Below are 27,734 nucleotides of genomic sequence, written 5' to 3'. Positions count from 1 at the left end.
CTCAGGAGGTCCTGAGAACATGTGCCCAAGGTGGTTGGGAGGCGGCTTGCTTTTATACATTTTAGAGAGGCATGAGACATCAATTAACTACACTTAAGAAATACATCAGTTTGATCCAGAAAGGCGGGACAACTCAAAGCAGAGGGAGTGGGGGTGGGAGGGGTTGGGGGTGGCAGGGGGTTTGGGGGATGGGAAGGTATTGGGGTTTGGGGGTTGGTTCCAGGCTATAGGTGAATTTAAACATTTTCTGGTTGATAATTGGTTGAGTTTGTTTCAAGACCTGGGATTGATAGAAAGGGAATGTTCAGGTTAAGATAAAAGATTGTGGAGACCAAGGTTCTTTTGAAGTCTTAACAGTGGCTGCCCTTAGAGACAATAAATGACAAGTGTTTCCTATTTAGATCTTTAAAAGGTACTAGACTTTTACTTAATCTCTTTAGGACTGGGAGGGCCATTTTTACATATTATAATTTATCTCCTTCATGTCTGTAACAAAGATAGGAATCGCTATAAAGTGTCTTCCCAGTTTCTGCCTAACCACATCCCTGGATTTCCTGGCCCCTGGCTTGGCATATGTTTGGGGTTAGCATTCTCCCACTGCTAATTTGTATGCCATAAGATGGTTGTTTTGTTCCTCAGTACATTTATGTCAGATATAATTGTTACTGTAGTAAACAACTATTGTGTAAAACAATGATAAGTGAGTGTGAAAGTAAAAAAACAAATCAGAAAATGAAGCAGAATGTAAATAATTGATAAAGACAAGTTCTGAAAAAATGTCAAATTGGATTTAGGAGTCAGACACCTGTAAGAGGTTTATTTGAGGGGCTAAGCGTGCTGGTATTTACACACATATTACTTCTTGTGTCTCTTCAATTTATTGGTTCATTTCAAAAAACCAAAGCTAAAAATCATAAAATATTCATTATGTAAAAAAAAAGAATGTTCAATGAATCCATACATACATACCGAAGACCTTTGTCGGATAGTTGACAAGTATATTTGCATATATGTTTTCCAAGGTAAAAGAAAATTTGTGGCTGGGCACGGCAACTCATGCCTGCAATCCCAGCATTTCAGGAGGCCAAGGCCGGTGGATCAGCTGAAGTCAGGCATCCAAGACCAGCCTGGCCAACACTGTGAAACCCCATCTCTACTAAAAATACAAAAAAATAGCTGGGCGTAGTGGCTGGCACCTGTAATCCCAGCTACTTGGGAGGCCGAAGCGAGAGAATTGCTTGAACCCGGGAGGCAGAGTTTGCAGTAAGCTGAGATCAAGCCACTGCACTACAGCCTGGGCAACAAGAGTGAAACTCTGTCTCAAAAAAAAAAAAAAAGAAAAAGAAAAAGAAAAAAGAAAATTTGTAGGATATGGATAAGTAATTCATTTTAGAAGAATTGTTTTTTTTTTGTAGAATGATTTGTGCTAAAGCAATACATCTCTTTCTATCATATACTGATATCTTGAAAATTTTATAACGTTTCTTGTCACATTCAGTATTTTAAAAATAGGATTGATTCTAAGTTTTGAGTTTATGGTGCATTTGAATATTAGAGATATTATCTCATACATTTCAAAGCTTTGCTGCATTCTAAACTCTGTCCTGCCTTAGCCTTAGTAATGGCAATGAAGTGCGGGGATAGAATGTTCACTATTTTTTTATGTGCTGTTAAAATTTCATACCTCCTGTTCTATCTTGAAGTCTTACAGTTTTGGAATGGTGAGTGGGGGAAACAAGCATAAAACTATTACATAATTCATGTAGTTTTCACTGGGCAACAGTATCTATCTTCTGAATGGTGAAATGGCTACTTTTCATTTATTTATTTTTTTCTTTCCTGGGGTAAAATGCTTGAAAACTGCACCACTGGGAAATTGCAGCTATAGTCCATGTTTCAACATAGTCCATGCTTCTTTGAGTTGGCCACTTAATGTTTACTCTCATCTCCTTAGGTTTAGCAGTAAAGACCAGTAAGATTTCTTCTGTTAGGGTCATCTAGCTATTCCAAACATTTCTCTTAGATTTGATTCTTTCAAGACAAATCAACCCAATAAAAATCTCATAAATAACGGTGATCTAGCTACCACATTTGATGTTCTCATCTGACCAAACCAAATTTTATGTATACATTCAATTCTCAATCCAACCCAGTCTGTTTGCCTAAACCATTCCAGACAAACTTCCACTTCGAAGGTTTTAAATGCATAAGTCAGATAGCAATCCTTCAGTTGCCCCAGAGGCACATCACGTTCTTTGAATGCTTCATTCTAGTCCTCTTCATTTAGCAATCAGTGAGGCAATACATTGGCATCATGATCCCTTTTTTTAGGAACTCTGTACAAAATTCCCTTTGAAAATATAAATTTTGGAAATGAGTGATGAGCAAAGGGGTTTCATTAACATTATCACAATCTCTTGATATATCTGCTTGATAATGTAGCACCTATTATTTGGGGCCATTAGGACCTTGGCTGAAATTCTGGTAAATGTAAAGAAACCACATTTAACATCCAGTTAATTTAATTTTTGTTTGTTTGTTTGTTTTGTTTTTGAGACGTTGTCTTACTCTGTCACCCAGGCTAGAGTGCAGTGGTGTGATCTCGACTCACTGCAACCTCCACCTCCACCTTCTGGGTTCAAGCAATTATCTTCCTCAGCCTGGGATTACAGGAACCCACCACCATGCCCACCTAATTTTGTATTTTTAGTAAAGACGGGGTTTCACCATCTTGGTCAGGCTAGTCTTGAAGGCCTGACCTCGTGATCCACCTGCCTCGACCTCCCAAAGTGCTGGAATTACAGGCATGAGCCACCTTGCCTGGCCTCAATATTGTTTTTAATAATTTCTGCTTTACTTGCAGTTAATCCTATCAGGCCTTCTACCATACCCAGTCGTGTCAGCAAGAAGATCTGTACAATGATAAGTAACACATGGCTCCCAGGGCTAAACATATTCCTAACACTTATGTAAACACTTTTTCAGAAATTTGACAATATTTTATAATTAAACAATACCTTATTTTACAAGAAAAGATATGGTATCACAATACTCTGAGCAAAGAGTTAATTTGCTTCTCAAATTTCCTAGATAATGAAGTAGTCTTAAAATATTTAACTCAGTATTGGTAACAGTTTCAATTTGAGGAAGTGTTCTGAATAGCCTTTTTAATGCTGATGTCATAAGATTGTGTTACAAACACACTTTCATTTAAAGACACTTTATTTTTAATTTTGTTCTAAAAAATAAAATTATATATAAATACACATGTATCCTAAACTATATATGTATAATATACATATATGTATATATATACACACAGAGAGAGAGAGAGAGAGAGAGAGAGGAGAGAAACAGAGACAAAGAGAGCCATAAATCCTGAATTTGTTATTGTCAGTGGTGTTTGATAGCATCACTTTGTAACTCAATAGGATGTATCTGCACAAAGCTAAAATTAATTTATTTTTGCCATACAAGGCAAGTGTATCTTGTTGATGTCTATAGAGAAAATAAATCACCCTCTAAAGAACGGTTTATAAATAAATAATTGATATCTGAAAATTCAGAAAAAGTACCACTATCATTTTACTTACCATATTGCATTGAAATTATATGTTTATGCTTCTCTTGCTTCTACCTCTCTGTGAATTCAAGGTTAGAAAAGGAGAAATTTTTATCTTAGCATTCCCAGGACCAATCACAATATCTAATACTTAGAGCATGCAATAAATGTTGGTTGAACTAAAATAAATCTGATATAAAAACAAATAATGCTTTAGGGAAGTGATTTTTCATTTGAGATTATTTTCTCAGAAAAATTAATATGACCAGGTTGTCATCCTATGCAAACATTAGTATGCCTTATTGATTTTTCACTAAGTTATATAGCTTATATTATAAGACTTTTTTATGGGTGTCTCTACCTATAGATTCCAGGCACTAACAAACCTGTAGAAATTCATAAATTTAATGCATTTTATCAAGTTGATTAATATAGCATGAACATTTTTCAACTGGCTTCACAAATCATTTATTGTTAAATGTTATTCTTATACCTGTATTAGAGAGAAAAAAGCCAGAGGTAGCAAGGTGATATACAGATCAACTGGAAATCCACAAGTTTTGGTTTGGAACTCTTTGGAAAATTGAATAAAGAGTCACACCTTGCTCAAAACTGAATTAGTAAAAGTGATGTACGTATCAATAAACTTCTCTAATAAAAAAGCATAAAAATATAGTCAGCATATATTTTTCTGGAATATAAAATTGAGGAACTAGAATAATTCAACTTGAATAAGTGTAACTAATTCATTTTCTGCAAAATATTACCCAGAGTTTGAGTATTTTTCTATTTATTTTATTGGAAAAAAATGATATACCACTGTACTGGAAATATTCAGAAAAGTTTGTCTATTTTTTAAAATTGTACTTATTATACCTTTATAACCGTGAGATAATATATTTATTATTTGAATGAGAATAAATGTTTATGATTTATACAAAAATGCCTGACACAGACTACTATGCCCACAAAAGTTGAATGGTTGTTTTTAGCTTATATATACCTATACAGGTTAATAGATATATCTTTACTTCTTTTTTCTTTTTTTTTGAGACGGAGTCTCACTCTGCAGCCCAGGTTGGAGTGCAGTGACATGATCTCGGCTCTCTGCAACTCCGCCTCCCAAGTTCACGCTATCCTCCTACCTCAGCCTCCTGAATAGCTGGGACTACAGGTGCCCGCCACCACGCCCGTCTTATTTTTTGTATTTTTAGTAGCGATGGGGTTTCACCGTGTTAGCCAGGATGGTCTCAATCTCCTGACATTGTGATCCGCCTGCCTCAGCCTCCCAAAGTGCTGGGATTATAGGCGCGAGCCACCGCACCCGGCCAATATATCTTTACTTCTTATAAGAAATGAGTAACTTTATTAATTCTACCAACAGATAACATTCTTCCTCTCAGAGAGTAATATGCAATCATTTCCTAACCTTATTTTATTGTGCTATATTTTAAATATAATAAACGTGTCAAAAATGTGGTTTTGTACTTTTTATAAATTGATATATTTACCTAATTACACTAAATCTAGAAAATACTATTGTGCTTATTCAAACTTCTCTTCTCTTCTTCAGAGGCAAACCTGTATAATTTCTTTGGTTTGTTTGTTTTAAGACGTAGTCTTACTCTGTTACCCAGGCTAGAGTGCAGTGGTACAATGTGAGGTCACTGCAACCTCCACCTCCCAGGTTCAAGCGATTCTCCGGCATCAGCATCCCAAATAACTCGGATTAAACCCTTATAATTTCTATCATGATTGATTAATTTTGTTCATCTTCAAATTCCAATAATTAGAATTCCTACAGGATGTGTGTGTGAGTGTGTATCTGGTTTATTTTCTTTAGCATAAATAAATATTTGAGATTTAGCCAAATATTTGTGTGTATCATTTGTTTATTTTTCCTCATATTTCTGAGTTGCCTATGTATTTGTCAGAGTTTGCTTATTCATTAGTCTGTTAGTGAATATTCAGATTGCTTTTAGAATTAGCTTTTACAAATAAAGGACTTAGGTGCATTCTCAAACAGGTTTTTGTGTAAATATATGCTTTTATTTTTGTTGGATAAATTTCTAGAATTGAAATTGCTGTGCTATAGGGTAGATATATGCTGGCCTTATTGAGAAGCGAATTATTTTTCAAAGCGGTTGTTCCGCTTTTTTTTTTTTTTTTTCTTTTTTTTGAGACACAGTCTCGCGCTGTCGCCCAGGCTGGAGTGCACTGGCGTGATCTGGGCTCACCGCAAGCTCCACTTCTCAGGTTCACGCCATTCTCCTGCCTCAGCTTCCTGATTAGTTGGGACTACAGGTGCCCGCCACCACACCCGGCTAATTTTCTTTTTTTTTTTTTTTTGTATTTTTAGTAGAGACGGGGTTTCACCATGTTAGCCAGGATAGTCTCGATCTCATGACCCCGTGATCCGCCCGCCTCAGCCCCTCAAAGTGCTGTGATTACAGGCATGAGCCACCGCGCCCAGCCGGTTGTTCTATTTTACACTCTCACAAGAAATAGACATGACTTCTACTTTCCCCACATATTTGCCAATATTAGTATTATCATTTTAAATGGTAGTCTTTCCAGTTTCAATGCATTTTGGTTGCATTTCCCCTTATCTAATAATATTGAGCATCTTTTCACATTCCTATAAGCCACTTGTATCTCTTGTTTTGTGAAATACCTGTTCAAGATTCTTATAACTATTTAGTGGATCTCAGGAGTACTCTGTGTGTTTTGAATATGTAACTTTTTTTCTTATACATATATGGAATAATTTATCACAGTCTATGGCTTAAATTATATTTTCTTACATTTTGCAGTTTTATTAGGATACATTTTTAATTAATATCTACAATTTATCAATTTTTACTCTTATGATAGTGCTTTCTCTGTTCAGAAATATTTTTCCTATTATAATAGCTCACAGATAGTTTAATTTTTTTCTTTTAAAAGCTTTCTGAATTTTGCTTTTTCATTTTTATGCCTACATTAAAAATATTGGATTAGTTTTGTGTATACAAAGGACTGATGCATGTATTTTTTAAATATGAGAATGCATTTATTTCAAAAGCCTTTGTTAAAGACTTACTTTCCCCACTGAATTATCTACATGCCCTTATAAACATTTAATTTACTGCATAGGTGGAGGTCTAATTTTGAACCCTTCTTTATCCTTATTATTTTTGTGTTATGATGCTTTGATACTGCAGCTTTCTTAGATGTCTGAAAATTGGCTCTATTTTTTTCTCAAAATTCTAGGTCCTATGAATTTTCCAAACAAATTTTGGAAACAGCTTGTGAATTTCTCTCATAATGTTTGCCACAATTTACTACAGAGTTGTAGTAAATAGATATAGAATTCATTGTAGTCAATAAATTACAAACTATAGATTGCATTGATGCTTTTTTTTTTTTTTTTTTTGAGACAGAATCTCACCTTGTCACCCAGGTTGGAGTGCAGTGGCACAACCTCGGCTCACTGCAACCTCAGCCTCCCAGATTCAAGCAATTATCCTGCCTCAGCCTCCTGAGTAGCTGGGACTACAGGCCCGTGCCACCATGCCTGGCTAATTTTTTTGTATTTTTTTTTAGTAGAGACAGGGTTTTATCGTGTTAGCCAGTATAGTCTTGATCTCCTGACCTTGTGGTCCGCCCACCTTGGCCTCCCAAAGTGCTGGGATTACAGGCATGAGCAACCGCGCCCAGCCCCTACTGCATTGATTCTAAAGATTAACTTCCAGAGAATTCACATCAAACAATGTTGCATCTTCAAATCTACGAACATGGTAGATCTTTACATTTATTTAAGTCTTCTGTAATGTTTCTCTACGAGAAATTTTAAAAAGTTTTAGTGTGAAAGATTTTTAAAGGTTTCACTTAAATTATTCTTAACTATTTTTATACCATTAAAATTTTACTTTTAAATGTATTCTCAATTGTTTATTTCTAGTATTTAGAAATTCCATTAATTTTACATATTGTATTTTGTGTATTGACCTTGCATTCTACACATTCTGCACCATAATTGAATTTGATTCTTATTATTCACAGCTTTTTAAATAAATGTATTAGGATTTTCTTCATATACAATATACATATATATGTCCTGTGAATAAAAATATTTTTTCTTTTCACTTTTCAATTTTTATGCTTTTCATTTCTTGACCCCATGCAAGTCCGAAATCCAGAGGGGCAGCCAAATCTTAAAGCTCCAAAATGATCTCCTTTGACTCCATGTCTCACATCCTGATCATGCAGATGCAAGAGGTGGGTTCCCATGGTATTGGGCAGCTCTGCCCCTGTGGCTTTGCGGGATATAGCCTGCCTTCTGGCTGCTTTTGTGGGCTGGTGTTGAGTGTCTGTGGCTTTCCCAGGCACATGGTGTTGTTGGTGGATCTAACATTCTGAGGTCTGGAGGATGGTGGCCCTCTTCCCACAGGTCCACCAGGCGGTGCCCCAGTAGGGACTCTGTGTGGGGGCTCCCACCCAACATTTCCCTTCCTCACTGCCCTAGCAGAGGTTGTCAATGAGGGCCCCATCTCTGCAGCAAACTTTTGCATGGGCATCCAGGTGTTTCCATATATCTTCTGAAATCTAAGCAGATGTTCCCAAACCTCAATTCTTGATTTCTGTGCATCCACAGGCTCAACACCACGTGGAAGCTGCCAAGGCTTGGGGCTTCCACCCTATGAAGCAACAGCTCAAGCTGTACTTTGGTCCCTTTTAGTCACAGCTGGAGTGGCTGGGATGCAGGGCACCAACACCCTACACTGCATACAGCATGGGGACCCTGGGCCCAGGAAAACCATTTTATTCTAGGCCTCTGAGACTGTGATGGGAAGGGCTGCTGTGAAGACTTCTGACATGCCCAGGAGACATTTTCACCATTGTCTTGGGGATTGACATTCAGTTCCTCGTTACTTATGCAAATTTCTGCAGCCAGCTTAAATTTCTCCTCAGAAAATGGGTTTTTCTCTTCTATCACATTGTCAGGCTGCAAATTTTCTGAACTTTTATGCTCTGCTTGCCTTATAAAATGAATACCTTTAAAAGCACCCAAGTCACTTCTTCAATACTTTGCTGTTTAGAAATTTCTTCTGTCAGATACCCTAATTCTTCTGTCAAGTTCTAAGTTTCATTAATCTTTAGGGCATGGGCAAAATGCTGCCAGTCTCTTTGCTAAAACGTAACAAGAGCCAACTTTGCTCTAGCTTCTAACAAGTTCCTCAACTCCATCTGAGACCACACCAGCCTGGATCTCATTGTTCACATCATTATCAGCGTTTTGGTCAAAGCCATTCAAAACGTCTCTAGGAAGTTCCAAACTTTCCTGCATTTTCCTGTCTTCTGCTGAGCCCTTCAAACTGTTCCAACCCCTGCCTGTTACGCAGTTCCAAAATTGCTTCCGCATTTTCAGGTATCTTTTCAGCAGCATCCCACTCTACTGATACCAGTTTACTGTATTAGTCTGTTTTAATGCTGCTGATAAAGACATACCCAAGACTGGGCAATTGACAAAAGAAAAAAGGTTTAATTGGACTTACAGTTTCATGTAGCTGGGGAAGCCTCACAATCATGGTGGAAGGCAAAGAGGAGCAAGTCATATCTTACAAGGATGGCAGCAGGCAAAGAGAGCTTGTGCAGGAAAACTCCCCCTTATAATAACCATCAGACCTCATGAGACTTACTCACTATCAGGAAAACAGCACAGGAAAAGCCTACCTCCATGATTCAATTACCTCCCACCAGGTTCCTCCCACAACGTATGGGAATTCAAGATGAGACTTGGGTGGGGACACAGCCAAACCACATCAATGAAGCTCTCTGTTGTATATGTTAATGCTGATAATGTTTTTTTGTTTTGTTTTTGAGATAGAGAAGGAGATCTTAGAGATGAAAAAGGGGAAGCTCCATTAAAATTGGTAAAGGAAGAAACATAATATGAAAGGAGGGAAATAATGAGGTAAAAGATGCAGAGACTGCTTTCCAGACAAAGTAAGAATGAACTTCACTTTGGAATAACAAAGCAGTGCTTGCTTGGCAAGGTGAGTCTTAGAATCTGACTAACATCAACAGGGCAGAGTCTCAGGTAATTAACAAAACCAGGAAGGAACAGGGAGCAGCAATGCTAAAACACAAGAAACCAGGTTACTTTGTCCTACTTCATAGTTGTTATTTTCCTAATCATTGGAGATAAGCTATGATTAACAGAAAAACTACCCATGTAAAATATTGTCACCCAACTTTTAAGAAAAACAAGAAAGAAGATACAAAACTTAGCAAACAGAATAAGTAATTTCAGAGAATCAGAATTAAGACAAGAAACAAATGTAATTACAGTAAGTGTAATTCATATCTTCAGAGACATGCAAGAAGAGGTTGCATTTTAGAAAATACTGATAATAGCTCTTGGATTAAAAACTCAACAGATGTTCTGAAGAGAACAATAGACATAGTTAAATATAGATCTAGCAAGTTTGAAGTTTAAAAGTTGAATAATTTTCTCTGAATCCAATGGCTAGGAAAAAAATGAAGAAAGGTAAAGGGAGGTAAAGTGAAGATAAAGAATTGTTGACATAAAGTTGTTTAAAATGCTAGAAAAAAAGGAAAGTAAACATAAAGATGGAAATAATTAAAGAACTAATTTAAATATTTTTTAGAACTAGAAATACTGTAGACTTGAGATTTAAAGTTTTCATAGAAGTATGAACTTATATTAATGGAGAAATTCTACTGATAGACATCTCTTGAAGAAGCAATGGGATACTAATGATTAGGACAGAATCATAAAGACTTCCAGAGTAGGAGGATAGAAAGGTAATTTTCAATGGAATAAGAAGTAGATAGAAAAGAAAATTTATTCTTAAACATGTAGATGTTGTTAATAACTGGGACAAGACCATCAATGTCTGAAGAAATAAATGTTTTTACAAATAGTGTCCTATAAGTACCCAAATACACATTTAATTTTGTGGACAAAGCAAAGACAATTGTACATATCTCCCAATTCCCAAGCATTTAAAAATCCAAAAATAAAATAATAAAATTAACAAAACAGATTTTTAGAATTATATCTGGCAGGAGTTTGGATCAGTCATAGAGTGCAATAGCATATTTGAAAATAAGGACAATATGGCCATTTTAATCATATTGATTCTTCCTATCCATGAGCATAGAAGGTTTTTTCATTTGTTTCATCCTCTCTGATATCTTTGGTGTTTTTAGTTCTTACAGAGATCTTTCACCTCACTAGTTAGCTGTATTCCTAGGTATTTGATTCTTTTTGCAGCAATTGTGAATCAGATTGCATTCCTGATTTGGCTCTCCGCTTGACTCTTGTTGGTGTATGGGAATGCGAGTAATTTTTGTATGTTCTTTTTGTATCCTGAGACTCTGCCAAAGGTGTTTTTCATCTTAAGGAGCTTTCGGGCCTTAAGCTTTTGGGCCTATAAAGTTTTCTACATATAGGATCATGTAATCTACAGACAGGGATAGTTTGACGTCCTTTCTTCCTATTTGGGTACCCTTTATTTCTTTCTCTTGCCTAACTATGTTGAACAGGAGTGGTGAGAGAGGGCATCCTTGTCTTGTGCACAAAATAAACTAAAATAAAATTGCTTAAAACTAGTGATAAAGAAAAATTCTCAAAGCAGCCAATGACAAAAACACGGTTTGCACAGAGGAACAAAAAATGTCAGCAAACATTTTATTGGAAACAAAGAAAATTAGAAGATAATGAAGCAACATCTTTAAAGTACTGGAAGATAAACATTGTCAGCTGGGAATTGTAGACTCAGAGAAACTATCTTTCAAGATGTAGGTGAAATAAAGATTTTGTTCAGGCACTTGGAACCTGAAAGAAATCATCACCAGTAAAACAACACTATAAAAAATGTTAAAGAAAATGTTTCAGGCAGAAGTAAAATAATATCAAAAGGAAATTTGGATCTACATAGAAGAATGAAAAGCACTGGAAATGGTATCAACATGGTTAAATATATAAGATCCTTTTATTTCTGTTTGAATTCAATTGTTTAAACAAGGGGTCAGCAAGCTATAGCTTCATGGGTGGACTGCCTGTTTATGTGAACAAATTTTTACTGAGACACATTCATGCTCATTTGTTTATGTATTATCAATGGGTGCTATAGAATTACAAAAGCAGAATTAAGTAGTTGTAACAGAGCCTAATGGCACACAAGCCTAAAATATTTAGCTTTTAAGGAAAGCATGTCCGGTTCTGGTGGCTCATGCCTGTAATCCCAGCATTTTGGGAGGCCGAGATGGGCGGATCACGAGGTCAGGAAATTGAGACCATCCTGGGCAACAAGATGAAACCCCGTATCTACTAAAAATACAAACATTAGCTGGGTGTGGTGGCATGTGCCTGTAATCCCAGCTACTCGGGAGGCTGAGGCAGGACAATCGCTTGAACCCGGGCGGCAGAGGTTGCAGTGAGCTGAGATGACACTACTGCACTGCAGCCTGGTACAAAGCTAGACTCTGTCTCAAAAAAAAAAAAAAAAAAGAGAGAGAGAGAAGAAAACAACATTATTAACCTCTAATTTAAACAAGAATAATAACAATTTATAATGAGTTTACAACATATATAAAAATAAATTAATGACAATAACAGAACAACAGTTAGGATAAAATAATGAAAATGTTGTTACTTCATGATACTGTATGTAAAGTAGTATATTACAATTTGAAGGTAGAATGTGATGAGTTAAACATGTATACTACAAACTCAAAAGCAACCATTAAAATTAACAATATAGAGAGTTTTAATTCTCAAGTAAAAAAGGAGATAAGATGAAACCATAAAATATATTTAATTCATGGAAAAGAAGGCAAACAAGAGGGAAAATAAGCAAAAAACAGATGGGATGGTAGGGGAAGCAAAATTTTTTTACCATCTTCTTAGTTTTTTTTTTTCCTCTGCTAAGCCTGAGAATTAAATTGATATAAGACAGATCAACAGGAAAATGCATACAAATTTATTTAATGCATGTATTATGTGGCATGAGAGATTCTTTAAGGAAGGAAGACTCCATGACATAATCACTTATGTTCTGAAGTAGACACAGAGTAGTAAATTTTGAAATATGACAAGACAAAGGAGCTGGAACTAGTGTAGTTAATTGGGTGAAGAGGTGATTAACAGGATAAGGGTTGGTTTAACAAGGTCTGTTTGTACAGGTTTCCCTTGCCTCAACTTCTCATCCTGGGTGATGAGACTGTTACTTTCCTTCTTGTATAAAGAGGGTAACTTTCATGTAGAAATTTTACCTCCTACTTTTAAGAAAAAGGAAAATCAGAGTGCCTTAAAGGAAAATCAGAGTGCTTTTCTTGCATCTGCTATTTTTCAAGTGTCTTTAACTCAAAAAAATCAATATGCCAAAGTGGTATGTTTGGGGGTATCTGGTTCTGAATTCCTTCAGGAAAGATAGAAAGCAAAAGCAAAATAATAGGTTTAAAACTAAAAATATCCAGGTGCGGTGGCTCATGCCTATAATCCCAGCACTTTGGGAGACTGAGGTGGGCAGATCATGAGGTCAGGAGTTTGAGACCAGCCTAGCCAACATAGTGAAACCCTGTCTCTACTAAAAATACAAAAAATTAGCCAGGCATGGTGGCGGGCACCTGTAATGCCAGCTACTCAGAAGGCTGAGGCAGGAGAATGGCTTGAACCCAGGAGGCAGAGGTTGCAGTGAGCCAAGATCATCGCATCGCACTCCAGCCTGGGCAACAGAGCCAGACTCTGTCTCAAAAAAAAAAAAGAAAAAAAGAAAAAAATATATATATATGCACACATAACCACATTACATATAAATGGTCTAAATATACCAATTTAAAAGCAGATTGGATCAATAAAACAAGATCTAAGTTATTACTGTCTAGAAGAAATTCAAGAATATCCTAATAAAAGATATCTATGTAAAAACAATAGCTGGCATCATACTTAATGAAGAAAAATCAGTTTATTTCCCCCGATTTCAGGAACAAGATGAGTCCATTAACTCTTAGCACTTTGTTTTAACATTCCACTAGACGTTCTACCAAGTAAAATAGACAAAAAACATAAACAAAAGAATTACAGACGGGAAAGGAAAATGTAGATTGGGTTTATTTATAGACGGCATGTCTATGTAGAAAGTCCACTGAAATCTACAAAAACACTGCTGGCTATAATAAGTGAGTTAGCAACATAAAAAAGAAAAAAGCAACATATTAAACTAATATTTCCATATACCAGCAATGAAAAATAAAAAATTAAAATAAAAGTACTATTAATAATATCATGAAAAATGTAGAAGAATTAGGAATTAATCTATCAAATGATGTGAGAGTCTGGTACACTAAAACTCAAACCACTGCAGAAAGTTAAAGAAGACTTAAATAAATGGAAAGATGTAATATGAATATGGGTTAGAAAATTCACATGGTAAAATGTGATTATCCCTAAATATAGATTCAATACAATCCCAATTAAAATATTATTAGGCATTGTTTTATAGGAATTTACACACTAATTTTAAAACTTCAGTAGAAATGCAAAGAGTCTAAAATAGCCAAAATAATTCTTAAAAATAATATTTTTGAAGGATTAGCACAATCTAATACCAAAGCTTATAAGGCTACAGTAAGGAAAATAGAGTGATATTGGCATAAAGATAGACAGAAATGTCATTGGAAGATAATAGAAAATTCAGAAATATATGTACAGAATTTTGGTAAATTTGGTGTTCTCCAAAGATACAAAGGTAATTCAGTAAATAAAAGATAGCCCTTCAACAAATTCTGCTGGAACAATTAGATACTCATATGCAAAAAGTAGAACTTTAACACGTAACTCATGATACAAAAATTAATTTAGTACAGATCATATGCCTAAATGTAAAATGTAAAAACAAAGTGAAAAGAAAAGGAAGAAAAATTACGTATAGGAGAAAATATAGAAAAGTCTTTGACCTCAATACTACTTAGACATGACACAAACACCATGTTTCATCAAAGTAGAAATTGACAACTTGAGTTCATCAAAATGTAAAACATATGTTCCTCAGGAAACACTGTAAAACAAATAGAAATATAAGACACTACTGAGAACAATATTTGCAAAATATATGTCTGGCAAAAAAGTTGTGTCCAGAAAATATAAGAACTCTCAAAACTTGATAATAAATCTAGCAACTCTAATAAAAGTAGGCAAATGGCTTAAATGAATACTTCTTCTCTAAAGAACATATGTAGATAGAAAGTAAACACATGGAAAGATCCTCAATATCATTAGTCATTAGGGAATTAATCTGTGTCTGTCAAAAATGGGTTGGGTACAGTTGCTCAAGCCTGTAATCCCAGCACTTTGGAAGGTCAAGGCAGCAGGGTTTCTTGACCCCAGGAGTTAGAGAGCAGCCTGGGCAATATAGTGAGATCCTGTCTCTACAAAAAAGAAAAAGACATGGCATGGTGTCTCTATTTAGCTAGGCATGGTGGCACATGCCTGTAGTACCAGCTACTCGGAAGCTGAGGTGGGAGAATCACTTGAGCCCAGGAGGTGGAGCCTGCAGTGAACTATGGTTGTGCCAATGCACTCCAGCCTGCGTGACAGAGCAAGAACCTATCTCAAAAAAGAAAAAAAGAGGCCAGGTGCAGTGGCTCACACCTGTAATCGCAGCACTCTGGGAGGTCAAGGTGGGTGGATCACCTGAGGTCAAGAGATCGAGACCAGCCTGACCAACATGGTGAAACCCCATCTCTACTAAAAATACAAAAATTAGCTGGGCATGGTGATGCGCGCCTATATCCCAGCTACTTGGGAGGCTGAGGCAGGAGAACTGTTTGAACCCGGGAGGTGTAGATTGCAGTGAGCCGAGATTGTGCCATTGCACTCCAGCCTGAGCAACAAGAGTGAAACTTCATCTCGAAAAAATAAAAAAGAAAGAAAGAAAAAAGAATGGCTAAAGTTAAAAAGTCTGGCCATGCCAAGTGTTGGCAAAACTATAGAGGAAAACCAACATACATGCACTGCTAATGGTAATGGAAATTAGTACAATGACTCTGGAAAAAGTCTTGTCAGTTTTTAAAATATTTTGACGTATGCACCTATCATATGACTGCCAATCAATTTGTAGGGAAATGAAAGTATATGTACATAAAAAACGTGTACCAAAACATTCACAGCACTTTTTTATGGGAGAGAGGGGCTAATAGTGAAGAGCATGTAACAATCAAATATTCATTAACAGATAAATGAATAAGCAAGCTTTGATATATCCATATTTTGAAATACTACAAGCAATAAAAGAAATGAAACTTTCATCCATACTATAAAATAGATTAATCTCAATAAATATGCTAATTAATAGAAGCCAGATCAAAAGAGAACAATATGATATCATTTATATAAAAAAAGGCATTAGAGCCTAGTAGTTAAGAGTGCAGCTTCTGGAAGAAAAATCCTTAGTATGATGTTTTGGCTCATTGTCTGCAGCATTTATTTAATGTGCGCTCTGGAGGTTTTTACAGAAACAATATGCCTCAGTTTACTCATCTATATAATGACTATATTGATAGTCATCTACTTTATAAAATATGGTATTTTATAATGTAATACTTTATTATATATTTGATATATATTTTTAAATGTCTTTATTATATTTTATAAAGTATAAATAATATAAAATAATGTCTATAGTTGTTGACTTATAAAAATAAAGATTAAATGAACAAAAATATGTGAAGCACTAGTTTACTACCTAGAAAATGGTACATTCTAAATATTTTCATGATTGTAATAAATAAATAAATGTATCCTTATAATGTTATTTTATTAATAATAAACAAAAATTTATTTTTAGAATAATGAATATTATAATTATTTTTATTTTTAGAATAATAATAACAATATTATTATTCATTCTTATATACCTTTGAAAAATCATAGGGTAAGATGATTGAAATTCTGTGTATAGCATCTCAGCAGATGAGATCTATAAGAAAGAACCATTGCACCCCCATTTACTTAAATCAGTTATAGTTTAAGTTGTTTGAAAAAAGTCATTTATTGGAATCACCACATGACATCAATCAAGAGCAAAGTGTGTAGAATACTGTCAAGTTTTTCTCCAAGAATTTATTTGTTTTCAATTTGCAACTCACTGAAGCATTGAACATTTTATGAGCTCTACAACTAACAATGCCTGGGAATTTAAATATTTTCCATGGAATATGATTACTTCAAATGAAAAAAAAGGAGTAGATATGATAATGAATAATTTACCATGCGTATATGGTACAAAGTAGAATCTTTAAAAATAAAGACACAAACAGCAACAACCACAAAAACCTCAATTGTTTCTGCTTTTGTTCTATTTTTAATGAACTTAAAAATTTAAGAGAAACTCTTTCTCCTTGTTTTTAACACGTGTAGAGAGAGGTGTGGAATATTATAAAGCTTTTTATCTGACTTGGCCTGAGTCTTAGTAGATGAAGACTCATCGAGTTTAGTAGGCCGAATAGTTTTTTCTAAAAGATATGTGACGCGTTAATCCTTGGAATCTTTGAATATAATGACACATTAAACAGTGAATATTACCTTATATGGCAATGCTTGTGATTAAGTTAAGGACTTTAAGGGAAGGGGCTTATTCTGAAATATACTCACGGGTCTTTAATTCAATGACAAATGTTCTTCTTCTTTTTTTTTTTTTTGAGATGGAGTCTTGTTCTTTCGCCCAGGCTGGAGGAGTGCAGTGGTGCGATCTCTGCTCACTGCAACCTCTGCCTCCCGGGTTCAAGCAATTCTCCTGCCTCAGCCTCCTGAGGAGTGGGATTACAAGCGCCTGCCATCATGCCCAGATAATTTTTGTACTTTTATTAGAGGAAGGGTTTCACCATGTTAGCCAGGCTGGTCTCAAACTCCTGACCTCAAGTTATTCGCCCTCCTCGGCCTCCCAAATTGCTGGGATTACAGGCATGAGCCACTGTGCCTGGCCTGACAAATGTTTTTTTAAGAGTGAGTCAGAGGGAGACTTGACACACAGAAGAGGAGGCAATGTGACCAGGGAGCAGAGATTGGAGTGGTGCAGCCCCCAGAAGCTGGGGAAAAGGAATGCTGGCATGAGTAAAGGAATGCTGACAGCCCCCAGAAGCTGGAAGATCTACAGAATGTATTCTCTCTAGGGACCTCAGAGCGAGTGTGGCCCCACTGTATTTAGGACTTCTAGCCTCTAGAACTGTTTTAGAATACATTGCTGTTGTTGAAGTCATTTAGTTTGTGTCAATTTGTTGTGATAGCCTAGGGAACTAATATAATGAAGCATGGAGAGAGAGAGAGAGAGGATGAAAGGTGAAAATCATGTGCCAAAACTAAAGAAAAGAGATGCTGACATTTGTGATTAAATAGAATAATTGCACTATTTAAGATTAATCACTTGAGCCTGGGAGGTGGAGGCTGTAGTGAGTCATCATGGTGCCACTGCATTCCAGCCTGCATGACAGAGAGAGACTCTGTCTTAGGAAAAAAAAAAAAAAGATTAAGGTGGTCCAGAATGCACCCAAGGATAAAATGCAAAGATGATCTTGCCCCATGTATATTTTAGCATACTACTTAGGTACTATTTATTTTTTAATTATCTCCTTTTTACATTTTGACAATTTTACCCCAGTGGTCAAGCCTTGTATTAGAAAAGACAGAAAGAAGGAAAAGAAAGAAGGCAGGAAGGTGTTATGCCCAGACCGTTAGTTCCCCAAATTAGACCACCAGAGTCCAGAGTCAAAGCCAAGCGGCAAGGATCTTTACTACAAGTTCGAACCTGGTCCCTCCATTCCACAGCATACAAGAGGGCCTTGAACAATGCGAGTGTTTGCTTTTATAGCCTGAAAGTTACAGGGGAACAAAGGAATTCTTTTGGTTCCCGCTCTTTCAGTAAAACTTTGAACGGCTGTCCCCTTATCGGAGACTTTCCTGGTGGTGTTTGTACTGGGCTCAGGAAGTTTGAGAGATATATGGCGATATGTGGTGGGATGGGAGGATGGGATGTGTTTGTACTGGGCTTGTTTGTTTTGAGCCCGGGGCTGAGGAATGTGCCTGGCTCCTTTCAAAGAAAGGCAAGGGGAAAGAAGGGGAAGGAAAGGAAGTGGAAGGGACGGGGAAGAGAAGGGGAAGAGAAGGGGAAGAGAAGGGGAAGAGAAGGGGAGGGGAAGGGGAGGGGAGGGGAAACGTTGCTTTGGACAGAATAAATGGGTAAGGGTTTCTATTTTAATTAGATTAAGATTAATTAGATTAAACCTCTGAGGAAGTCTTACTTGAGCTGAGAAACTAAATATGAGAGGGAGGAGTACCACTGCATTGGTTATAGATGGGTTAGAAGTCTACAAAAGAGTTCATTGAGGAATAGAGTAATAAATAAGTGACTTAATGAGTTTGTGGCCGGGCGCAGTGGCTCAAACATGTAATCCCAGCACTTTGGGAGGCCGAGGCGGGCGGATCACGAGGTCAGAGGATCAAGACCATCCTGGCTAACACGGTGAAACCCCGTCTCTACTAAACAAAATACAAGAAATTAGCCGGGCATGGTGGCGGGAGCCTGCAGTCCCAGCTGCTCGGGAGACTGAGGCAGGAGAATGGCGTGAACCCGGGAGGCGGAGGTTGCAGTGAGCCAAGATCGCGCCACTACACTCCAGCCTGGGCGATAGAGCGAGACTCTGTCTCCAAAATAAAATAAAATAAAATAAAATAAAATAAAATAAAATAAAATAAATAAAATAATAATAATAATAATAATGAGTTTGTATTGTTCTTATTTTGCAAAAGAATGCAAGATCTGGGTAGAGAAAGGGCAAGAGGGAGGACTTCCCAGATTGAATCAATAATATTAACAGTATCAATCTGCCACTAATAATTATTTAAGAAAAGTATTTTTCTGCTTTCAGTTTTATTTATTAAATAGTTTATTAAATTTATTAATATTTATTAAATATTTATTAAAACTAGCCTAATGTTAAAGTCTGCCAACTAGTTCCTTTATTTATTTATTAGTTTATTTATTAGTTTATTAAATTTATTAATATTTATTAAATATTTATTAAAACTAGCCTAATGTTAAAGTCTGCCAATTAGTTCCTTCAAGTTAATCACATTCACTTTTGATTCCCTCTTAACACATTAAGATATTTTATAACTCTGTGAGTTTAAAATCTGATGCAAATTCATTGTGGTCAGGCAAGATGCAAGACCAGTCAGGCAAATACACTTCCCTTATTTTTTATGGGTCTGAACTATCCTTTGTCTTGGGAGATGTATTATTATACAAAAGATCTATTTGGCAATTTATAGTTTGCTTTTTATCTATTCAATTGTTCCCTGGTATTCTTAGAAAAGCGAACCTTTTAAGAATATTAACATGCAAATTACCTTTAATTACTCTCTAGCTCTTTCAGTTAAACAAAAGAAACCTCTCATTTTAGGTTTAGTTTGTAACTGAATAGAACATTTTATATCTAAACCCGTAATGGAAAGGCTTTCCTATTTCCCACGATTTTCTTTTCTATTTAATGTATTCTCTAAATTTAACACATTATTTAAAATGCCATCCATATACCTGATCAACTTGAAAAGATGCAGAAACACACAAGTAAAGCTTATTATCTGTCCACATTTTATTCTATGTTTCCATTTTCATAATTAAATAAATGTAGACTGTAAAATACTTATTTACAAATCTGTCTGATTTATATAATAAACTCTGAGGAAACTGGAATGAAGTAGTGCTACAAGCAAGGGACAGAATAAAGTTTTGTGTATTAATTACCTGATTTATACTTTAGTCCCTTTAAGTAAAAGAAGGTAACAAATAGAAGGATAGTTATTAATATATTTGGAGGAGAAAGAAGGATAAAATGAAAGATACAATGTTCTTAAAAACCGAGATTTTATCTTTTTTCAGAAGTTTAAAAAATATTTAAACATCTTCCTTTATGTTAGCGCATATTTATGTTATACATTTCATTTACAAGTAATTGTATGGTAAATAGTTACAAAAACAACAAGGAAAAGCTTTGAGTTAAGGAGCTCATGATTTTCAGTGTAAAATACATGTTATTTGAGTAATTTGGGAAACTGACAGAAGCTTTCTTGCAGTCAAGAATGCTGCTCAAAAATTAATTTTAAAATAAAAATAAAAGAAAAAAATCCTGAAAGCTTATGTAGCAAAACAAGTATTGTAGTCCATTACAAAAATTAGCCTTTTCTGAAATCATGTTAAAAAGCAAAAAGATCTTAGAGCAGAATTTCATGTACAGTTCATTTTGGGATTGATCTTATTTCCTTGATAGGTGGTCTTACTTCATCCTGTTGGAGCCCATCATGGAGAGCTGTTTTACAAATATTCTTAGCTCTACTACTCACATAAAAATTCAACCTATGACTCCTGTTTCTGATAAAGTAGCTATTTAAATTCATTAAGAATGTTTCATCATTTTAGTATGCAAAATGCATTGTTAGATTATGTAAGTGACACATGCTATCTTAAAAGTTAATAAATCTCCCAGAAGAAATTAGACTCAGATGCTATATTTATTATGGAGAATTAAGAAATACCTAAGGTTACTGTGATCATCACTTAGGAGTTTTGAATCAATTATATGAGAAACTAAAGAAGAAACTTTGACTGGAAAAAAAATGAACCAACAAGAAAAAAATTATATAAAGTCATTTTATTGGACACACATGCTAAAAATTAGAAAAACCATACATTTTACTCTATCAATCTGTTAGGAAAAACTATAGAATATGACAGTGATTGCATTGATTCTACTTAGCAAATTAAATGCAAAACTAAGATATTCACCAAATATAAAATATAGTTATTTTCTAAGAAATAAAACTCACACATACTGGTGGCAACTGCCATTTTTAGCAGAAACCAAAACTATTTCCTGTTAACATGAAGGAAAAAACATCATTGAACACTGAAGTAATAATCAGGGGACTAGGATGGACTCTCAGTAAGAAACCACTGGAATATACCTGGACTAAATCTATTCTAACAAAATTAAGTATACCAACCGAATAGTTTTGTGTGTGCATTTCTTTTTACTATATACTTTTATAATCTCAAAAGTACCTAAAAAGAGGCAAAACAAGAAAGGATTTGTCTACAGAAAGTAAAAATAAGAATGATTATCAAATATTGTTAAAGAAAAGACACTGCACAGAATAGTCATGGAGATTTCTGTACTAATCACCTTGATCATAATGAATAATCACTGAATTTCACTGGCCTATTTTCCTCCACAAGATTCTATGTTAGGTAAGCAACTTTGGGTAATTCAATAATAGGAAAGATGTTTCTTTTATAACATATCTGATTTGTACAACTATTTGAAATATATTTTATGCTATAAAATAAAAATGGTAACTTATTTACACAGCTATTTATTGTGGATTTGTATAAAGACAGCTCATCCTTAGAACATAATAGACTAGGATTCTTGGTAAAGTATATATTGTATATCTGAAAAATGTAATAGTGACAATATTAAAATATTGCCACTTAGTGCTGTGTTACCTAAAGAAATTGTCACTTTCTGTCGGTCCTATCACTGACATTTAAATTTCAGATATAGGTGAATTCAATATTGAAGTGAATAGACCTACCGACATTTGCTTTCCTAATATTCATGGAAGTTGTTGTTGACCTCTCATAGACAAATAAGCAAATAATATCTTCAAAACTATATCTAACTTGACTCAAATACTTCTAAGTATTTTGTCATTTGAAGGGATATGAGCAAGTTGAGAAGAAATGTGGAGAGAGAAATATTCATGAAAACTAAATTTATAACATTAAACTATTGCTCAATTCTTAGAAATTTAATCACTACTTATATTTTAAAGCAAAATATTTTTGAACTTATTTAGAAAAATATGACTTCATCTCTCATATGTCCATTCAAAGTTTTAAACAAAGTATAAAAGGAAATTAAACAGTGGAGGAAATGAGAAAGGTCATAGGCATTCAAGAGGTTTCAACAAATTTCTGGAGGAATGAAAGGTAATTGAAGGATGTGTTAAAATAATTTCTATTATTATCTTTATAGATTTAGTGTCCAGTAAACCTTTTATAAACAATCCAACCTGCTGTTTTGTGTCCTTGAACTTTATTTAAACTGAATTATATTGTACATATCCTTTTGTGACTTAATCATACCACTGCATATTACGTTTGTGAGAGTAAGCCACATTAACATATCTAAATAAAGTTATCTATTTTTTTCTAAAGTGTAGTATTCCACTGTATGACTCTACCACATTCTACTGTTGTTTAACTTTTGCATTGCTTATAGTACTTAACTGAGCCTGTAAATATTTTGGATCACATTTCTTAATGGCCAACCACGTACATACAAAATAAGGAGTGAAAGCCAATTGCTGATTAGAATATATGGTCATCTTCAATATTACTGGATAATACAAGCCTCTTTTTAAAACGGATATAATTTCCATTTCCAGGAAAGCATATGAAATTATTATTGCTCTATATCTTTGCCAGAAGTCTTTCTTGTCAGACTTTTTTTGGTCAATCTGTTGTATAAGTAATAATGTACATATAAAAGATTTTCATTTGCATTTTTGTGTTAAAAACAAGTTAAAGTGATTCTAAATATGTATGGTGGACACTTACATTGTACATTTTATAAAGCACATGTGCAAGCCATTTTCTTTGTTTTACTGCTGGGTTTTCTGTAATTTTTGCCTGGCTTTACATTTAAATATTGATCGCCAAGGAATTGATTGTTACATATTATATAAGGTAAAGAATCACTTTAATTATTTTCCATATGTATAACCAGTTTTCTCACTCTCATTTATTGGCAAATTTATTTTTCACCACTGATCTATAATACTAGCTTTCTTACATATCATGGGTTCTTATATTTTCCTTACTGTAGTCTACCTATTCCATTTCATTGATTATTTATTACTTTGTTAATACCACATTGCATTAATTAAGTCTTATAATATTTCCTGTAATATATTCTTCCTTCCTCAATAAATTATTAACTGAATTTTAATATTTTTAGAGTTTACATAAATTCTAGAATTAGCTTGTCAATATCTAAATCAAACCTTACTGGGTTTTACTTTGGATGCACTAGTTACAAAGATTAATTTTGGGGAGAAGTGATTTCATTAAAGTCTTTCAATTCAAGAATATATTTATGTCAATGTTATGTCTATGTTTATTTGAACTTTAAACTGAGTTATACTGTACATATTCTTTTGTGACTTAATCATACCACTAAATATTATGTTTGTGAGAGTAAGCCACATTGACACATCTAAATAAAGTTCTCTACTTATTTGAAATGCATTTCAATATTGCATAATACGTTTGTGTCAAAGCATCTTGCTAAAAGCTCATATTCATTAGGATAATGTATCTTACGATCATTTTGAATTTTCTGTGTACTTAGTGTCATCGGTAACATAATAATCTGTTTTCTCTTTCATAATTCTTATTTTTTTAATATTTACAATCCTATCCCAGTGTCTAAGACCTGCAAAAGGATAAATAAAATTGCTTGTACCATCTATGTTTATTTTGTTCCCAATCACAAAGGAAATATTTTAACATTCCTTTGTTAAGTGTTATAATTTCAATAGAACTTTTGAAAACAAATGTTATCAGTTAAACTAGATTCTCTTTTAATTTCGGGTTGTTAAAATGTATGACTTTTTAAGAAAATAAAATTAAATATGCTTATAATATTGTTAAGTTATTTGTTGTGGTGTATCATAGTAATTGATACCTTTACATGAGGCCATTATTGCTTCCCAGGGTTTCTTAGAATAAACATTGGCTGTGATGTCTTACATTTTAATGCATTGCTTATTTCTGCATGGTACTTTTCTAAGTTTTCCTTCATTATTTTCATAAATTACATTGCTGTTTAATTTACTTTCCCTTTACTATCCTTGTCAGGTTATAATATCAGAGTCATAATAGCATAATAAAATGAAATAGAGTATGTTCTTTCCTGTTTCATGCTCAGAAAGAATTGTATGTAAGATTGGAATTATTGTTTTGTTTCATGTTTGAAACAACTTGCCAGTAAAGTCATCATGGCTTGAAATTATCTTTATGAGATGATTTCTGACTACTGATTAAATGCATTTGTTGTAGCACAATTCAGATTTTTCTTTTCACTTTAGGTTACTTTTGGAAAAATGCATGTTTCAAGTAATTGTACACATTTTACATATATTTCCAAATTTATTGAATTAAACGTTTTCATACTACACTAATTTACCTTCTTGATATTTGTATTATTTAAAACAAAACTCAATAAATTGTGGCAAATAAGCCAGACAGTATTTATAAATAAAGTACTACTGGAACACTGTCATGCTTATTCATTGATATACTCTCAATTTATGCCACAACAATAGAATTGATTAGTTGCAACAAACCATATAGCCCAAAAACCTAAAATATTTACCATCAGATCCTTTCCAAAAAACAAAAAAAATTCTTGACACCTGATGTATAATTATTTCCTATTTTGATTCCTGAGATTGCATACTTGTTTCTTCTCTTAATTTTATCAAGCCATTTCTCCAGAGTTTTGTTATTGTATGGCTCCTACAACAACTAACAAACTTTTGGCCATATTTCTTGACTTTTCTTTCCCTGTATTCTTAATCACTATGCATGTATTTTTTATTTCCTTTTATTTCTGTTGATATTTCTAACTTCTACCAATAAATTCAAAACATTTAAAATATTAATTTGTTGTCCTCCTAAAATAAGAATTTAAGGTTCTACATTTTCCTCTAGAATGACACATTTTATAATGTAGTATACATTTTTTAATTAAAAATATTTTATAATTTCCATTATGATTTGCTCTTGGGTGTTGAGTTACTAAGAAGTATATTTCTGAGGTTTTTCTTCAATATGACTGACTATAGATATTTGACTCTAGTTATTCTCAGAAAGAGAAAGCAAAGTTATGGATAAATAATCGTTAATTCCAATATCTATATTGACGGAAGTGTGCTAGAGCACCACAAGAAGAAACTTGAACACAGAAAAATAAGGAAGCAAGAACCCAGCAGAGATTATACTCTGAGGGACTTGATGTTCCATGGAAAAGCATAGGTGGGGGTGTCTTTTGCTCCTCTCACCCCTGGGGCAGACTGCTTGTTTCTGAACTGTTGGAGAGCCCTCCATTCTCACAAGCCCAAGCACTGGTGTGGGCCGCAATTTTGGAACAAATCGAAGACAGAGAACAAGGCTAATATTTCCTGCAGTGCCACTTGCCCTTCACCCAGCCCCAAGATGAGGTGGTGGGCACCATACTGGATATGCCTCTGTGGTGGACCTCTATACTGCCTTTGAGTGACAGAGATGCTTGCCCCATCACGTTGACGGCTTCCTTCCCCGTCCCTGCGTCGAGCTGTGGCTAGATTTCTCCATGAGGGCAGAGGGCGAGAGGCGTGAGAAGCATCTTCTGGAAGGTCTGCGGGCACCCTCCTGCGGATGGACAATGAGTGCCTGGGAGGCCCTTGTCCTTGGTTGGGGAGCGGTCGTCTGGATCTAGCCTAGCAAAGAGGCTGCTCCGGATGGGGAGGGAATGAAAACCCCTGCGGCTCCGACACAGATGCCCACGTTGCCCAGGCCTTCACAGACCCCCAAACCGGAACCGCCGGGAAAACGACTGCCAACCGGCCACAACACCCAGGCAGAGACGCGGGGAGAGGCTGACCAGAAGAAAGGCCGAGGTGCAAGAAACCCAGCCTCCGGCGCACAGGGAACATGTGTCCCAAGGCGCACGCACACACAGACGGACAGAGACAGAAAGAGAGGGCGACGGAAAGAGTGAGCAGGGAGAGAGAGAGAGAGACTTAAGAGAGAGACGGTAGTGGGCACACAGACGCGCGCGCGCGCGCACACACACACAGACACACAGACACACACACACACACATCCATAACGGACACAGACATACAGCAGGTAACACCCACCCCCAGGCAGCCCCTGAAGCTGCCGGGTTCTGCTCTCCGCGACTACGAGCCACCGGTGAGACAGCAGCCCACGGGCACACAGGGAGACCTGTCCTCGACATCACAAGGGCACCACTTTTGGGGAGACTCACCCGCACACCGTCCGCGCACGCCTGAGGCTGGGATCCCGCGCTGCCTCCCCGGCGATCTGTCTGAGGTTTCTTCCTCCTGGGGTTTCTTCCTGCTGGTGGACCCTCCGCGAATCCCGGCCTCCGGAGACCGTCCTGGTAACTGCCCTGGCCGGGGCTGACCTCAGCCCCGACTCTGACGCACGATCACACAGGGCTCCTACTTCGCCAAGTCTCAGGGACCCATCCCCGGGCAACGGTGGCGGTCACTGTGACCAAAGCGGCGGCTCAGGCCTCGCGCATGCGCACTGGCGAGGCCGACTCACCCGCCCCACCCCCCCTTACTCTGCAGAGTCAGGCTGCGGAGCCTTTAAAAAATGGCGGCGACGCGCCGGCTGTGGGGACTGGGGCGGCGGTGCTGGAGGGTGCGGCGGCGGCTGCGGCGCAGCCCCGGGCGGCAGGTGGGAAGAGGACTACCAGAGGGGCCTGCGGGAGACCCAGGGTCGGACCCATAGGAGTCCTGTCGTCAGGACCTCCTTGATCGGTCTTCTGCTTGGGTTCCCGGTGAAGGAGGAGCTTCGGGGTGTCGGCTGGGCTGCGCGGACTCCTCTTGGGATCCGATGATGGATCCCACCCGGTGATCGGGAATGGGGTTACAATGCAGTGAGGCGGAAAGGCTCTCGCCGGGGCGCAGAAAGATCCCCAGGGCCGCAAGGCGTGCTGTCGGCTGCAAAGGCACTGACCCACGAGCGCACTGCCTCCCTCCTTCCTGAGTGGAGCAGGGGCCTGCCTTCATCGCCAAGGCCCGGGGGCTCCGGCATCTCGACCTCGCGGCTTCTGGCGACACGGGCAAAGAGAGACAGAGGCTAGTCCAAGCCGGAGCCAGTGTGACCACACGTGGCACTGACATCCCCCAAGAGCACATGCAGTGAGCCTGTGTCTCTGAGGCCGTAGTGGGTCATGACGAGACGGACAGTGATGTCCAGGCCTGCGCCCGGGGGCCACTGGAGACCTGCCCCTCAAAGCGGAGGAA

General features: G+C 36.4%; 1 long non-coding RNA gene across 2 annotated transcripts in view; it reads right to left on the bottom strand.

Moving 5' to 3' along the window:
* The window catches only part of LOC129137117 (uncharacterized), a 78,697-nt gene extending 51,732 nt beyond the window's left edge, over positions 1–26,965 (bottom strand). The window contains exons 1-2 of one of the 2 annotated variants that reach the window (XR_008539287.2): positions 26,726–26,965; positions 3,594–3,641 (exon numbers count right to left, since the gene is read on the bottom strand). This is a non-coding gene — a long non-coding RNA (uncharacterized LOC129137117). The remainder of the gene's footprint in view (positions 1–3,593; positions 3,642–26,725) is intronic. The other variant, XR_008539286.2, reaches the window with a different exon arrangement.
* Positions 26,966–27,734: the final 769 nt, after the last annotated feature.

This window comes from Pan troglodytes, chromosome 16 (genome assembly GCF_028858775.2).
Source record: "Pan troglodytes isolate AG18354 chromosome 16, NHGRI_mPanTro3-v2.0_pri, whole genome shotgun sequence".
NCBI classification, from domain to species: domain Eukaryota; kingdom Metazoa; phylum Chordata; class Mammalia; order Primates; family Hominidae; genus Pan; species Pan troglodytes.
Note: the sequence above shows the minus strand (reverse complement) of the source record. Positions and strands in the feature narration are given on the sequence as shown.